Raw genomic sequence first — 17,685 nt, 5'->3', positions numbered from 1 at the left:
TCTTTACCCTGACTAAGGCTTTCTTCTTCTTCTTGACATTGGAGTTAATGCCCAGCGGGCTGTTTTTTCTGGGCTGAGCTCTTCTCCGCACTCTTGCTGGCGGAATCCAGGGCCACTAGCACCCATATTCCAGCGTCTCCCACGCCACCCCGAACACTCTCGATAGCATGGGCCAGTGTGGGCCCCCTCAAATCTACCGTCCTCCTCCGAACAGGGAGTTTGTATTACAGTTAATATTAAAACCCACTGATAATAAAAAAAATGTGGACAATAACCATAAGTTAGCTGAGTTATGCTAAAGGGGAAACAAAAGTCAAAAACTGGAATTTGTGTTAGCTGCATGAGAACCTAAATACCACCAAAGTTCTTCAATGTGAACTTCTATAATTCAACACTGAGAACACAACATGCGTGCAAAAATCTTTATTTTAAATGCAGACATAAGATGGTTTGCTAGGTCTACCAATCTGGCCAATTAGTGGTCAGCTGGTTTAGCCTGATCAGCTAGTGTGACCCTGCCAGCTAACAAAGAGCACAAAATTTCTTCTAAAACTATCAAACCAGACCAGAATGACCAGTGGCAAGACTACGTGCAAAAAAGTATTTATAGCAAAGTGGTTGTAATAGGACTCCCATTATTGTTGCACAATCTTTACCATGTTATTGCTGGGTTTGTTTTAAATGATCTGTAATACGAAATATGCAATTCGCTATTTTTACAAAATTTAGCCAAAATATCCTCACAATAAAAACAAAAACATCTTCCACAACCTAAACAGTCTATTCGTTCGTGTGCTCAAACTATATTAAATAAATGCACTGTGAGTAAATGTACCTGGTAGATCAAAAACCTAACATTACTGCTGTTCGACAGCCTTATTGTAGTCTTTGGTCAGGAAACTTCCTGATCTTCCTGATGATGCACTTGAGCAGCTCTGGAGGCCCTCGTGCAGCATTTGTGCGTGTGCTTGGGGGCCACAAAGTGCAAGAGCCTGTTGTCTGGTGGTGTGGAGTCCATTATAGCAGCGTGACACCATTTTCGCCAGGGTTCATGTTACACAGTTTGTGCTGCAGGCACACGCATAGTTAACATCCACTCCAGGGTGACCCCATAAACACGGCCTTCACCCACTTGTTAAGGTCTAGGGAGTCCATTCGGTCAGTCCGCAGGGCACAGGTTGGCCCAGGGGTGGTAAGTGGTCTGGGGCGATGGTGGATTTCCCCATGTGAAGCCTCTGTGCTCCCTCTACCTGGGACACAGCTGCTGTGGGGGATTGGACCAGGTAAAGAAACTGCAGTTTATCGGGCTGTAGACGGAGGAGGGGCAGCGCGGGCGGTGGAGGTGGTCTCGGGGTCCCCCGTAGTGGATAACGGTTGCTCCCTGCAGCAGGAAATGGTGGATATACTGGTTGAAGAGAGAGGAGAGCACGTACCAGGGGATGAGCTCTGTTCCGTGGCTAAATGGTCACCACGCACCTCTTCTGTGGTTGGGAGGTCTACATCCTTAGCACAGGCTCAAGCGGGTCCACTTCAGAGTCCAGAGGGGGCGCCCTACTAAAAACCTACAAAAAAAGACAAGAAAGCGGAGGTGGGTGAAGCAAAAATCAAGAATCAAATGCACTGAATAAACCGAACTCTGCCTGCAAAAATCTCTTAATGTCTTGGAAAAGGTAATGCCCATATTAGTCTTGCAAAAGAAGTTGACGTGGAGCTTAGAGTATCGAAGAGCACGTGTCTACCTAAAAGACACAAATTTAGGCGCCGTTTATGGATTATTCACATAATACAATGGCTATGCATATAAATTACTTTTAAATCATGCACTGTGGCCAGAGTTGGCACCTTGAGCTTAAAATTAGTGGTTGTGCATCTCATTTACTCTGTGTCTTGGTCTGGTTATGGGTCTAGGTTGGTGGTCTCAGACAAGACTGCAGCCTGTTCCAGAGAGTAATGAGGGGCGATAATTACCTCACCCACAGGTTTGCACTGTATCTGCACCATTATAGAGGGTGCGGATCCCATGGCTCTTACATGACTACTTAGCCTTATGTCTGAAATGAAGGTGGAAACTAAAATCTGCATAATCTCCATTAAATTAAAAATGGACAGTCTGGTGCATGGAGCAAACAAGTTTTTGCTTCATGGGGTTCTCAGTTAAGGTCTTGATCTGAGCATTGATCTGGCATGCAATAGCGGTGTGTGGTATGGGTCTGGTCCTCAAAAAAAAAACTGGTACAGTGTCTGGCGTGTAGGAAATTTGGTATTGGTTTGGGTTCTGGATCTTTTGCTGGGATTAGGGGTCTTGTCTTGGTTGGTGTTATTAAGTGTTTTGATACTGGTAAGTGTCATTAAAGAACTTGGGCTTGGGCTGGTCGTGAGAGTTCTGCCGGTCTTGGATGGAAAATAATCTCTGCTCCCCCCCCCCCCCACTGTGGCCCCCACCCCCCCCCCCCCCCCCCCCCCCCCCCCCCCCCCCCCCCCCAGAGGAAGGAACCCATCCACCCCAACATGCATTTCTAAATGCAATCACACAAAACCTATACAAATGAAACACTGCAATGTCGACTTAGAAACCAATGCAGTTAGTGTAACCCATTAAACTTTTAACCATTAACGCACAATCTGGCAACTTACAGGACACGCTCTGACCCAGGTCCTTTTCGTGAGAGTGGTTGAATGATTGAAAGAGAAGAGATAGACAGAAGGTAGTGGTTTGAGAAATGAAAGTGGGGTGGATCGGTACCCAACACACAGTATGATCAAATTTGATACGATTCTGTGGGTGTAAAGTCAGCCTGGAACTGGAAGAGTTACTGGGAGAGAAGTTTAGATCAAATAAAGACATTACATCAAAGCCAAGATGCTCAAGATATCAGTCTCTTGAAAGAAGTAAATGCTTGGGATGGCGTCTACAAAGACGAATGAGATTCTCCAGAGACACAGTAATAACAGTAACCATATGAGCGCACCTTCCTGCAGACAACAAAACTGCCTCAGCATCCTGAGGAGACAAACAGAACTAAAAACTCACTGCTTTCTACTAGGAAACATGGGGTTTGTAGTGCCTGCTCTGTACGTAGGTCAAACATGTATAAAAAACCATCTCAAAATACACTGACAAGCACAACATGTTCACATGAAAAAACACTTCAGTCCAATGGAAGGTCTAGGAAATCTTTTTATAACTTAAAGACGTTATAAAGGTTCAAAATAAACTCTGAGCACTCACATTTGCTACAGTAATTTTTTTACTTTCTGTCTTGTTAAATTTTCGTCAAGGTTGTCAGCAAAGGAAAATATAGTAGTACAGACCATAACAACTGAGTGAGTTATGATGAATAAAATTTCACAGCAACCTGGCCATAACCTTCATAAAAAAACATACTGTATCAAGAATCATAAGATTTAGTTAAGCTTAAGTGGGGGTTTTAAAAACCTTAAAAAGTAGTTATTTTTCTGTCCGATGCTTTTGGGTTTAGGATTTTTCGTGTTCTTGTGGTGACCAAAAAAATTGTCAGAGTGCTAAAGATGTAGGCAATTTTCTTAAAGTTTTCATTTTACAGTTCAGGTAAGGTTGGACTCAAATAAGCCTTTAAAATGTTGGTCCATGAGCAAAACAATGGCACATCAAATCACACACATCTAGTGGTTCCTCCACCAGGTCGAAGCAACTCCCATTGAGATTCAATGGGAATGCTTAGGTATCATAGATCTCCTTAGTTAACACAGGGAAGTGTAAAGAAATAACCCAAAGCTCTATGCATCGAGCCTATAGTGGTATTAAAACCAAAATGGATGAGAATGCCTCAACATATCTGAATTAGACTCAACACATTATATATGTCCAAAAAATTAAACTCACTGGTTTCTGCTCTTGTCTTTGAAGGAAAAACGGTTTGGGGGCAAACTGTGATTCTCCTGTGCTTCTCCGTCAGGCTCCTCGGCCTCCAGGCTTCGGTTTGGTAGCGCTCTGCGAATCGTCTGCAGAATGTGTAATGACGGTCGCTCCTTGTCTGAGCTGGGAGCCCATCGCTCCCAAGCCTCTCGCATGAAGTGCTGCTGGCCTGTTGTAGTCGGTGACAAAAAAACTGTTAAGGTTAAAAAGAGCACTTCACCACAGAGATTCCACACAAAAGAAAATAACCCACAATTATAGACCAATACGAGTAGATTTTGTGGGCTGTAAAAGCTTTTCATGGGTGACAAAATTACTTTTGTCCTGGTTGAATCACTCTAATGTGTTTTTTGTAAAAGCCAGGAAGCAAGTCAGCAGGGCATATTAAAAAGTCTGATGAAAAGGTAATTGCTCCAGCTAGGCCAAAATGGTTCTCAAGATTATTATTGTAACTGTAAAAAGGCAATTAAATTAGACCATAGTGATACAATTTCCTGTGTTAGTCATCATGGGATCCTTGGATGCAAAACCTAATCCTCCACCTCAAGAGGATCTTCTTGAGAATCAAAATGATGGACGCAGTCCAATAAATGCTGGCTGCACCATCCAAAGCCTCGCTAAGTTCTTAAGGAACACGCCAAAGAAGGGGCACCACTTTTGCATCAAGGGATGGGGTGTAAGGGCACGGTGGACCACTTTCTTGTACTCAGAGGGATGATTTCATGCTGGGCCATTGGCATCCTTCAGACCACGCATGGTCTTCGATATCTGCCGGGGCCATGAAACTGCCACATTTTCAGAACTTTTGCGAAGACCCTGGGGAAGAATAAGACAGGCTTGTTCTATATGTATATTGCCTCAAAAGGCTTCTTATCATTGTTTGTTTTTTTAAATGTAATTTCAAAACATGAATTTAGGGGAGGAAGTCTGATGAATCGCTCTGAATTAAGTCTGATTATGTGCAACACAGAGTTAGAATTTTGTCTTAATATGTCTTAAAAAATATTTTGTGTATAATAACCAGCAAAACACTGTATTTTTCTCTCTCTTTATAACATAAGTGGAATAAAATTTAAAAAAAAAAAACAAAAAATTTGAAAAATCTAACTGGGACTCCAACTGCAAACTCAGAGGCTGCTACAACTTATGACTGTAGTGAAAAACATGGCCTTGGAGGGACTAGTATTTCATTTTTAATTTCCGTGGCGAGCATAAAAAATTGATAGATGACAAAAAATTGTTTTTTTAGATAAATTAGTCCATAGAGAACGTAAAACTTGGGGTTGCCAGATTAGTATGAGACTCATCCTAAAAATCTCATGTAACACCCAACTGTTTTTGTTGTGTTGTCAAAAAAACAATTTAATGACTCAAAAGGGGAATGTCCCTCACTTTGTTAATAGTAACACCACAAATACAAAACAGAGAGGGCCATTTATTCTCAAAGGGATTATTATTTTCTTAGCAAGCCATTCAAAGGGCATTTCATTGCCATACCCTGAGACCTGCCAAGGAATTCCATGACCGCATTGTAGTTGCCCATGTTCCAGGGAAGCACTTTGCCACATGGGACAAGGTATGAGAAGACCTTCTCTCTTCTCCCCTCCATGGACCAGCAGTGCAGGAATAAGCCAGGTCACCCATTTGAGCTCACCTAAATTACACAACACACACTTTAGTTTGAGGGCCCAAAAAAAAAAAAACTGAGGAAAATTACATGACATTCTCCATACCTTTCTCACTTTATACACTCTCTCACTTTATTGGTGTATAATCACCACATATCGGAAGAAAACACGGCTGATTGTATAACATTAAATTTCTAGCTTTTAAACTCATAAGTTCCCCCAAACATGATTTCATTTACATTTTCAAGAAAAATGAAGATAGATTGAGTTGCACAAATGTAGATTTTGAGCCCACTGGGCCCCATAACCACTAAACACAGATAACAAGACAGTGAAATCCATACAGCTTGCGTATATTTTTCCAAGTTTTCTGAAAAATCATACAAATGGGTTTGGTGAGTCACATTTGAAATTTAACACAGGACCACTTGGTTCAGAATTTGTGCTAAACTTTTGTGTATAACCTAGGTATAACCTCTTGTAAAGGTTTAGAACAACATGAGGGCAATGAAAATTATGAACTTTTGCTTTAAAAACAGAAACTAAGAAAAAAAATAATGTACTCTCTGTTACTTTATCATGTCAGTTTAATATGCAGAGAGAAAAGTCAGTGTGGGTTGTTTCCCTTCGAAAAAAGGTAATACTGTTGTGGTGCTATCCAAAGCAATTGCTCTATTTGAAACATCCTGTCCAATTAGCAATCGCACGACACACATCATATAAAAGCAACTCAGAAAAAATACCCTAGCAAACGGCACAGGGGTGGGCAATGCAGTGTCAACCACGCAGGGGGGTGAACATCCCCGGCCAGTTATCGCATAGTAGCATTGCTAAAGATCATTTAGCAATTACACAGCGGCATGCTAAAAACAACAGTAAATGCACAGAAATACAACACTGGCCTGCACCTAGGACATCCGTATCAACCACATACCTCTCAAAACACTGTACACCTTCTATATATAGATATAAAAAAAAAGATATTTTATAACAGAAAAATAATTTTCTGTATAGATTATTTTTTACAGAGTGGTGTTACCTGTTTTTTGAAAAAAAATTTTGCACTGCTGCATTGCATTTACAGAAACGTATATGTCCATAAAAACCTATGGGGGGGAATATCCTGACAGAAAATTACCAGAACATTTTCAGTTTTTTTTTTAAACAGTATTATTTAAACTGCAATTGCCAACACCCTGGCAACCACCCAGAACCACCCCAGTATTTGTGGTGTCAAAAAGCCTTTGTAAAGGTCAATCACCCACTCACATTTTTCTTTTAACACCATGGTCACAGAATCCGAACATCTCTAGTCCTGAGCGCTCATCACAGCAAATCTGTTTACGGGATGGCGTGTTGCAGCTAAAAAAACACTCACAGAAAGTCAGCCAGTTACATGAACAGTTCTGCCAGGGCCCGGATGGTCAGGGACGTTTAATACGAGGAAGACCAGTACACTGGAGCTCATGTCATTCTGCCAGGATTCCACGGTCAGACTGCTGCTCTTGAGTTACTGCACAGCCCGGCCAGCCAGCAGTGAACGGACAAGCAGAGTTGACACAATAAAAACTTACGTAAGAGTTGCCAGAGACACTGCACCCTGGAAGGGGCTTCAAAGGCAACCGCCGGTCAACTGAATAATAGACCACAAACAACTGACCGGCAACAGGACAACAGACCACAAAACCCATAGGCTAGCATGGACACCCAGTGACAACACTTCTGGGATGTATTATGTGGGTTACAGCATAAAAAAAAAACACACACACCACATTGCTGGGCACGAATGAGTCCACAGGAAGCATTTTAGGGTAAAAAGAGCAAACCAATCCATCCTCTAAAAGGAGGGAATCAGTGACATGTTCGCAAAGGACCTTAGGATTAACGCTGGGAGGTTTGTTATGTGATCCATTCATGCTATGATAGCATTACTTCACATCAAAGCCTATGATCTAGAAAGCTCCCTTCACACCAGGAAAGCTTCAATGTTCTTCTAATCGACTAGGCGATGGAAAGTTAAGCAGGAACTTTCAAGGAATACTGCTTTCAACGATGAAAGAGGATTAATTAGAGCCATTACCTACTTGACAAGATATAAGACTGATTTCCACAACTTTCTGAGTTTCGAGTCTTACATAACTGGACACTGACTGTCTGGGCTGTAAGCATCTGCAAATCTTTATTTCATGTTATTCCCAGTCATAACCTGTCTAGAATGGTTGCTTTTAACATGAAACCATAACTAGCTTTGATGATTCAATATTTGAAGTTTTCATGTTTTAAAGGCTTAAAGAGTTCAGCCAACAATGGCAAATACGCATCTTATCTCCATTTAGTTTCTTAAAATCAAAACCAGTGATCTAAAGGCAAGCGTTGCACCTTAAGATGACATCATTCCACTTCTTTAAGGCCCATTCAAAAGAGAGAGAAACAATTTCCCCTGGCACTCTTTGTATCAAATGTTAAGACAACTGCAATAAACTCACATCTGTTTGGATAAGTAGGTACTTGCTTTGAATGAGAAAAGATCCAAGTAAAACAGGCAATAGAACAGACACCTGTGACTAGCCCTGCTGCAACGATGACCCAAATGTCCTTCTGTGTCCAACACGATTTTTATTCCAGAGCTACCGCCCTTACATTCACTTTGTTATGAATCTGGAACTATTAATGACTGCTCACCTGTTGAATCTTGTGACAAGGTCTTCTACTGTGTTATGGTGGTCATTCTGAGTGGACATGATGGGGGCGGGACAAGGAGGCTTCAGGTGCGGGTGGCGTTGTTTGCAATCTGGGCTACCCAGGTCTCGGGTGAGAAAGATGATGTAGGTCGAGGGGGAAGACACGGCGATATAGCTGCTGCTCCTGTTCTGTCAGGATGGTGGCGATCTCCTCTGGAAAATGGATGAGGTGCGCAGGTCGGTAGTTCCTTACTGATGCCCGTCACAGTGGAAGGCGAGGAGGATGATGGAGTCTGGCCATGGAGCTACACAGCTGCCGTTCTGGAGAGGGACAAAGACAGTGGAGTTTTACTAAATAAACATCTGTATGGACAGGTAAACCTAATGGCCCTCTCCCACCACCATATACCCTACTTTAATGATGTAAATCGGGACAACAGAGCAATATATAAACCAGCGTGCTCTCAAAAATGTGGTGTAAGTTCTGCAAAACCTAATGGATTGGCTTTGTTTCAGTGTATGGAACAGAACCATACTAAGTACAACATAGACAGACAGACAACTGGATTTTTGCCACTTCACAAGCATGGCATTTAAACTGGCCTTTGCATGGTTTGCCATGCTAAGAACACACCCAACTCCATTCCAAAAATCTCTATATTCTCCTTCACATTTTATGGCCATCTCAGGAGCGACCCCCGCACAAAGCTTGTTCTGAAGAAGAAGAAAAATGCCACCAAAGAGGTATTTACTACCAAGATTCCTCTTATTGGCTATAATCTAAGGTAGCTTTACATGTATCCTTCATGGAGATCAGAAAAAAAACATCAATAATTAAAATTTATAATATCCTGGGAAAGTTGTGTTAAAATGGAACTAAAACGGAGAATCTTTGAACCAAAAAGTGAGAGAAATTTGGGCTGCACTTATTTTACAGTATGTGTTAGGGCAGTGGGCAATTAATCGCATTCGATTGTTATGCGCATTTCGTCGTCAGTAAAGCCGGTCCAGTGAATTAGTACTAAATCTCCATCACCTGCTTTCAGATTGAGCGGCTTTAATGGACACAGAGCCATAGTTCACTGACAATTAGGCAAATGTATTGCGTTCGTAATCGCAGATTAATCGCATTCGATTGCTCGGAACGCGATATCGCCTAGCTTGTCAGTGAACTAAGGGTCTGTGTAGTTAATGGACTGCTCCATCTGAAAGCAGGTGATGGTGATTTACTACTAATCACGGGACAGGCTTTATGGACAAGATGCGCACGACAATGAAATGCGATTAATTGCACACCCCTAGTATGTTCTGGCTACTCACAAATACACTTACCTGAGAAAGTAATGGGTAATATAAGGTAACTACATGGGTTAAGGTTTAGGGATAAGTTCAGGGATATTACCAAGTTATTACCCAGTTATTGTATGTACAACCATTTTCGCGTCAACATATGAATCAATATTCTTTATTGCCGCAAGACAGGGCTGGCAATAACTGTGTTTCAGTACAGTGCAGTGCAAAGGAGGAAGATAAAAAGACAACATAGATAAACCTTCATACAATAAAGTACAGTAGTTACATGGTAATAAAAAGAAGCGGAGAGTACTGCAAAAGACAAAACAAATAACTTTGATAATGTACACTGTTTGACACTTCAGTCTCATCAGTGCAGTATAGTAAAAGTGGAGGCGCCATACAGGCCAGAGTTGTAAATATTCCCAATAACCCATATACTTTGACACTGATGGATCATTTCTTCAACATCACCAGTCTTGTTATATTTACATATCCTCCACGGTTTACTCCATTCTTGCTGAGATTACGATCAGAAAGCGGTTATGCTTGTTATGGCGCTCAAGGGCAGGTCAAGCAAAAATAATATAAATACTGTGAATCATGCTTGTCTGGATAGCATCAGCTGTCAAAAGCAGTGTTTGCAGGCTCCTTCGGCTCAACGCGCCGCCATGGTGACCGCCGGAACAGGAGGGGCAGAGAGTGCGGTTTGATTTGTGTATTCAGTCTAGTCTTTTCCTGATAGAACATGTGAGTGTGCTTCTAGTACACACTAAATGACTAAAGTATATCAAAAACCTCGGTTTTGAAACTCTATGTTTTGGGTGTTTTTCATGTCGCTAAGCTAATGGTACAATACCCCAATAAAAGGAAAAATGCTTAGCACACAAATAATAGATTAAATACTGTACACACAGTGGAGTTTTATCAAAGTCAATGTAAGTATTTATAAGACTGTATGCAGTCTAGGTAAGCAGCTCACTTGCATATGAACAAATTATTTGCAGTTCAGCTCAGAAATGCAATTACAAAGGAATCAAACTACTTTTTAAAAAAAAAAAAAAAAAAAAAAAAACTTAAAGAATTAATAAACCCAGAGCGGTACTGTCTTTGTATTGCTTCAAACTGAAAAAACCTAGCCAGTAATACTGAGAGTTGGTAAGTTTTAGGCATATCATTCTTGGCAATATACAGCCTCATATCCATTCTCATTTCATTAAACATCACATGTATCTGCCTTGTGTCCTTTTCTCTTTGCACATAGCATCTTTTGAAGCAAAATGGAGGGAAATGAATAGGCTGTGAATGAGTAGTTTCTGATCTTTATGCATGGGCCACTCACGGTGCAGGTCTGAGGCAGACAGGAAGCAGCGCTCTCGTTTATGAACGATGGCCGAGAGATCTGCTATTGGGACAAGCAGAGCAGCTGAGGTGCTAGAGGAGCACAACAAATTGAAAAAAAATTATTGTTGCAATAAACAAATAGTGAAAAGTTCGGATTAAAGCATTGCTTGTAGGTGCATCCCATTTTCTCATAACCAGCCTTAGTACACATTTATGTATCTAGGCATATGCAAAACACTGTTGCAATATGGAATAAATGGGAAAAAGAATATATCGAAGGATTTATTATTTATTTAGACATGTCACTGATACAAACACATTAGCCAGTCTAAAAATCAGTCAGAAGCTTTAGGAGAAAAGAGCCTTTGTCTTGGACAGAAATAGTGTGGCTTATGGATGTTTGATTCATGACCAGTGAGTGAGACTTAACAAGAACATCCCTAGTATCCCATCTCCTATGGAGAAAAAATCATTAATAGAAAGTGCAAAATAACTAACCTGTAACTACCTAGGATGACAGAAGGCCTATATAAACCATAAAAACATTAAACGTGTAGGGAAGACATAATCACAAAACAAAAAAAGTGATGGATGACACTCACTTAAATGCTAAGTAAATTTTCCAATCTGGGGATTTAGGAATTATACATTATTAAATAATATATAAACATACAGTATACTGCTAAATGCTTCATGTACAAACATTAGCAGATAGATTTGCAGTATTCAGTGAGTTTATGAAGGTAAATGCCCCTCAGACTCTTTACAACCTCCAGAAAAAATATTTGAAATGAAAGATGACACGAAAAAAAATTCAGTCAGAATAACCTTGGAGCAGCATGATTCATTTTGTGTAACAAAAGAGTTGAAGCCTACAGAACGTCACAACCAAGCAAATAGAAAACTCTTTCAGTACAATGTGTGGATTTTGTACCATTTAAAACTACACACACATTTTAATTAATTCATTGCCTCAGGTTTCATATTAAAGCTTTGATTTAGTATTTCAATTTAGGTTCAAATTTAGGCAGTTTTAAAAGCCATGAAAACAGTGTCAAGATGCAAAATAAAATAACATAAAATAAAATAATAAAATAAAATGAAAAAATAAAATAAAATAAAATAAAATAAAATAAAATAAAATAAAAATAAATCAAGTGTACCTCTTCTTCCATTTTACAGTAATTACACAGACCAAATACTGGTCTATATAAACACTGAGTCACTAATTCCTCTTGTCGTTCCTAACTTGTATGACTTTTTGACTACAGCTGCCAGCTCTCAACAAACAATTATTCAAACTGAATCAAACATTAAGGCATATTCCCTGTTGATTATTACATACCTGACATAAAATATACTAAAAATCAACTTCACAGTGTTTCTAGGGTTTTTTGTGTTTTTTTCTAGTCTCATACACCAAAAACCTGGGCTGCCAAAGTACAGTACATGATTAACTCTCCATAGAGAAAAAAAACAAAGCACAACACTTCAGTCCTTGACACCAAGTTCTAGCCACCAGAACTACACCATTGATACTATATTGAAAATAACTCCACAAGTGACAGCACTGCCTGTTGTTGTGTGTATGGTAAAGTTGAAGCGTGACTTACTGAGCAGCCTGTAGTCCATCCTCTGTGAGTGGGAGTGTTTCATGGTTGTGGCTGTAGCGGCAGTCTGCTCGCTGGGACTCCCTGCTTCACGCCGCAGCGGCGAGAGGTGCTTAGCCACATTTAAACTCAGCCTGACTGCAGCTGCCAGCTCTCTACTGCCACAAATCTGATTTGCTGCATATCTCACTCGTTCACACACACACACACACACACAACAAAAAAACACACACACACACACACACACTGTTTGGTCACTCGTACTCCCCTCCCTCTCTCTCTTGCTCTCTTTCACACACACATAAATACACACACATTTACTCTCTCCATTGGCTGCTGCTCCTTCCTGGCAGGTCATGTTACTCACAGATGAAAGCAACACATAGTGTTAAGTGCAGGGCAAGGAAATCGAGTGTACCCAAACATGCTCTGATCACCAGTAAAGACTTCGGCGATGAGTCCAGTTAGAATGTGATAGCCAAACCAATGACTTTATAGCCTAAATTTGGGCTTGAGACTTTGGGGATGTGCTTGAGCATGCTTGTTTACATCATTAACTTTCCCAGTTCATCCTGAGAAAGACTTATTGAGGAAAAGAACTCATCCAACAGCTTTATGGTCCATATGCCAGCTCCATTAAGCACAGAGAAAAGCTGTCCGGTAGATCTAGGAATTGCATTTATAAAGCCATTAACAACTAAAATCAAATGTATCCCTTAAGACATGTCAAAGTCAGAGTTGCTGAATATAGGAAAAACATCAGCAACTTCAATAACTGTTGTGAATATCAACACCGTTAACCTGTCCTCTCATGTCTTCCAAACCTGTATGACTTCCTTTCCTGTCCATTGCTGCACTTTTCTATACAACAAAAGTAACTGGGGATATCAAACTCCAAAGAGGACAAAAGTTTCACCAACATGCCATAAGAAGAGCCCATACTAATCATGCCAGTCTTGTGAGGTCATACAAGAGATTTATGACAGCAATTTCAGTCATTATTCACACTTCTTGCTGCCAGGTGTCGAAAAAAACAGGCACTATGCCAGGTTTGATGTCAAACAACACCACGTTGTGGGTTCTCATGTGTCTTAACCAAAGTATGAATACGTCGATCATGTGGATAAGTTTTGAGATCTAAAGCAATGGAGAAGATTTTCAGTCAATATCAACTTAAATTTTGCTCAAATAAATAAGTAAAATTGTATTGTTTCAGAAGACTTGGAAATAAGAGCACAATTCAAGAATGGACAACATTTAGTTTTTTTGAAAGCCCCTGGTCACTGTTTCTTTCATTATAAAACAGCCAGCATGAACATTCAGTAAAATATTTTTTAATAATATTCTCAGTTCCACTAAGTTCTACAGACAAAATAAAGTCACATAGTTTTGAAACAACATGAGAATGAGATGATGACGACAATTTTTTGGTATAGCACTTTATTTTTAAAAGTGTCCTTGTTACACGTTACATGTACTTACTATAGCACTAACAGTAAATTACGCATAATTACAAGCAACTAACCCTAAACCAAAGATTCTCATACATTAAATATAATATATATAATATAGATTATATAAATATCAAGATAATATTTTAGTTTCACTAGATATACAAAAAATGATAATGTTTTATTTGAACAGGGGAAAGGCCTGCCATTTCCTGCAATGAATCATAACACAAAACACGTCATGAGCGTGCAGTCGGAAATCTCACTGCTAAATAAACACAGTGACTGTCTAACACAACCTGGACTGTGCGCAATGCCTCACCTCGAGTGGTAAAGGTCTCAGAGTTTGCATTTTTCCTGCGAGCACAGAGCCGCCTCTCATTCAGCACATATGTGAGCGAGTGTGTTCTCCTGACCTGACCTAGCGCGCTATTCCTGTCCACCTCCATTTATTGCCACTGAAACTCTGCTACGTATTTATTTTTATTTTTGAGTAACCCAATTTTAATTGTTATTTTACGATTCTCCTAAAATGTGTGTCCCACTATATTCAAAACGTGTTGATTTTGTTCCCATAACACAAAGACCTTTCCTGAGTGGGAAGCACCATTTCATTGGAAAGGGGGTGTATGCAGGGCAGTAACAACCACAGACATATTCAGAGTAGTGTCGATCAGCATGAATGAGTCTTAAAACTGTACCTTCTGTTTCCCAATTGTGATTTATTTTTAAAAATGCATTTTTTTTGTGCTAGGAAAATGTATTTTCATGTACACTACTGTTCTAAAATTTGGGGTCAGTAAGATTTTTAAAGAAAGTAATGCTTTATTCAACAAGCAACCATTAAATTCATCAAAAAGTGGTAGTAAATACATTTATAAATGTAAATTTCAGATTTTTTTTTTAAAGTGCTGTTGTTTGCTGCTATGCAGCAAACTGTTATTTAACACTAATTACGATAAGAGAAATGTTTATTGATCAGCAAATCAGCATATTCCTTTTTTTTATATCATTTCATCTTTACAAAAGAAAATATGCAAGCACGCCTGTAAATTATACAACTATAGTGTAAAAATGTAATAAAGTCCATTTTGCTATTTCGACAACCTAAAATCTATGTTAGCCCGTTAGGCCCTAAATATTATCTATTGGTGACAAACTCAGTAGAATTTACAACAACGTTTGAATACATCCACAGAAAACCAATTAGGTCATACCGTGTCAACTCAACCAGATGTCCCTGGCTCAAATTTTTGATTTTGTCGATATTTTTCTGAAGATAAACACATATGGTGATATAAGTCAAAATATTAAAAGTCACTTATGTGTATTTACTGAGTAAATTCACCTATTTGTAAAAAGGATGGTTAAAATTATAATTTAAAACAATATTCATCTCTAGTTTCTACATTATTTGTTTCTTCAGACCTTCCTCTTTAAAAGAAAAGAAGTATCTGTATGCAAAGTGACACACATTTTGTTTTTTTCGCCCCACTGAAAATGGTGTGCAATTTGACATTTACCTTTACTCTTGAGGCCAACACTTAAATTCCAATATTGCTAGAAACGTGCATGCAAACTTTGGAGAAGGACATACTTAAAAAAGTGCTTTTTCCCCATTTTGAATGGGCACCATTGGCATGTAATGCGACAAATTTGCTTAAGTCAACAGATTTACTAATAGACCCTACCAAGCTCTGTGTAAAAATAATGATGATGCCATCTTTCTAAAGTCACTTTTCCCTCCTGTAATCTAGCTCCAAATCCCATGTGAAACTGGTTCATTTTGGACCACCCCTCTACAAAACAGTGGGATTACTCAGTAAAAAAATACAGGCGCGTGTACATTTAAGTATCTTTTGCATTTCATCACCTACATGTTTAAATATTGACAAAATTAAAAAAAAGTAGAGCAAGGGACGTTTCTGAGATTTGGTTGATTTGACACTGAATTACCTAACTGTGAAGTTGTGCTTTTTAAATAATAATAGATGTCCAAAATCAATAAATGTCAAATTATCACCCAGTTCTGGCTGGCCTGAATTACCCCGGTTTTGACATGACCATCCCTAATTGTTGTCAAAACTAATGATGCTCAAACTTGATGCTAATTTGTTTTGAAAAAAAGCATTCATACCTAAAATCAAAACAACCGTACAGGATGCTGAATATGGGAGAAGTCTACAGTCAGCTACATTTTAAACTGAATTTTGAAGGGTGGTTAGGGTTGCCATTTAAGTGCAAAAGCTCCTCATGACTTTTAATGCCTAAGCAGGATTTTAAATATCTTATTTCATCCAATGAGTTCACTACTCACAGCTGTTTGCATTTGAAATGTCAAAAAAAAAAAACCTTTCCAAAGGAGGAAACAGCACAACATGTTTAAACAGATTCAGGGTGTGTCAATGCTGCCACCTGCTAAAAATAAACATGAGACATCTGTAAGGGGTTAAAAAACGAACCCCTACACCATGGCCTTGTAGGTTTCATTTCAACCTCACACGACCCCACACAAACAGTATAAACTATTATAACCAACTTTGCTGTTCCAAAAACAGCTAGTAAACCTCAAGCACACGAGATGAGGGACTTTTGGTGTCACTTAATTTGCAGAACATCTTTACCTCTCACTATGTTTGAACGAAGCCCAAAAATGGTGAGGGAATGTCCAGAGGATAGGGCAGATTGCATTTTGTGTCCCAGTCTCGCCTGAACTTCCAACCGCTCGTCGAGAGAAAAATAATGCTTTTGTATTTAATTATGATGGCCGCGAATCCCGGGGGTTCACTGACGTCATGGTCCCACCCAGACTTCATGTCACCTGGAATTAGTCCAAGCGCCGTTGTTTCGAATCACTGAGGATCGGTTTACCACTGACATGTCCTCACGAAGGTCTTGAAGGTTACCTCCAAATTGATAGCCCAGTGATAGCTAAGGCGGCAAAATCAAATTAAAGGGCGAACAAACTGTCTGACTTTTTGGCAAATCGAAAACAGGCTTTTAAGTGCGCTGTTTGAATCGGTTGTGCGAGCCAGAGCGAACATCCAAGGGTTGAGGAAGAGGAAGACTGAACGCCCTTCTCCCCCGCGTCGTATAAAACTAAAAACGTTAACACAGCCCTCAACGGAGGAGAAGAGATGAAAAATTTTCAAAGTAGTTTCATAAACCTGCTTCCCTGCGGGCGGCCTGTTAAGAGGCCCCCTCCCCTTCCCCCCTTCCTCATAAATCCTCTTTTTTCAGCCAGCATAACTTGCCCTTATGGTTGGTTCTCTTCAGAATGAAAGAAAAAAAAAACCACACAAGGAAAATGCAAAAGTCATTATTGTACAACAAAAGAATGATTATGTTTTTAACAAAAGAAAACCAATTTTATTTCTCCTGCAGAAACTAGTTATCTTGCTATTCTTGTATTATCTATTTACTCAGTAATTGTAGTGGCGTTTTGTGACAAAGTTTGCAACAAAGACTAGCTTTTTTGTGGAAAATCATTCCCGGAACATTTTAAAAAGTATGAAAAATGCCACAATGCATTACTTTGAACGCAGAACAACACACCTCTTTTGGTAAAGATGAAGAAGCATCTGAATGATAAAACAATGCATACATGTGAATAGTCCATTACTTGAAACTTCCTGTAAAAAAGGAATGCTGGAGCATCTGAATTATACAAAAAAAAAAAACTGTGGGGCCTGATGAACAGAATTTTCCAACTGTCTTCCCAGTGTCCCAAGTCAAACACTTAAGCGGGCTTCAATTGTGGGGAAAAACAAAGTTAAGGGATCT

The 17,685-nt window shown here is 39.6% G+C and overlaps 1 pseudogene; it reads right to left on the bottom strand.

The window, feature by feature from the left end:
• LOC122134592 overlaps nucleotides 1–17,685 on the bottom strand; it is an 82,472-nt pseudogene that overhangs the window by 23,856 nt on the left and 40,931 nt on the right.

Source organism: Cyprinus carpio, unplaced genomic scaffold (assembly GCF_018340385.1).
Source record: "Cyprinus carpio isolate SPL01 unplaced genomic scaffold, ASM1834038v1 S000006527, whole genome shotgun sequence".
Classification (NCBI taxonomy): Eukaryota; Metazoa; Chordata; class Actinopteri; order Cypriniformes; family Cyprinidae; genus Cyprinus; species Cyprinus carpio.
The sequence above is the reverse complement of the archived record's forward strand: the minus strand, read 5'-3'. Positions and strand labels throughout refer to the sequence as shown.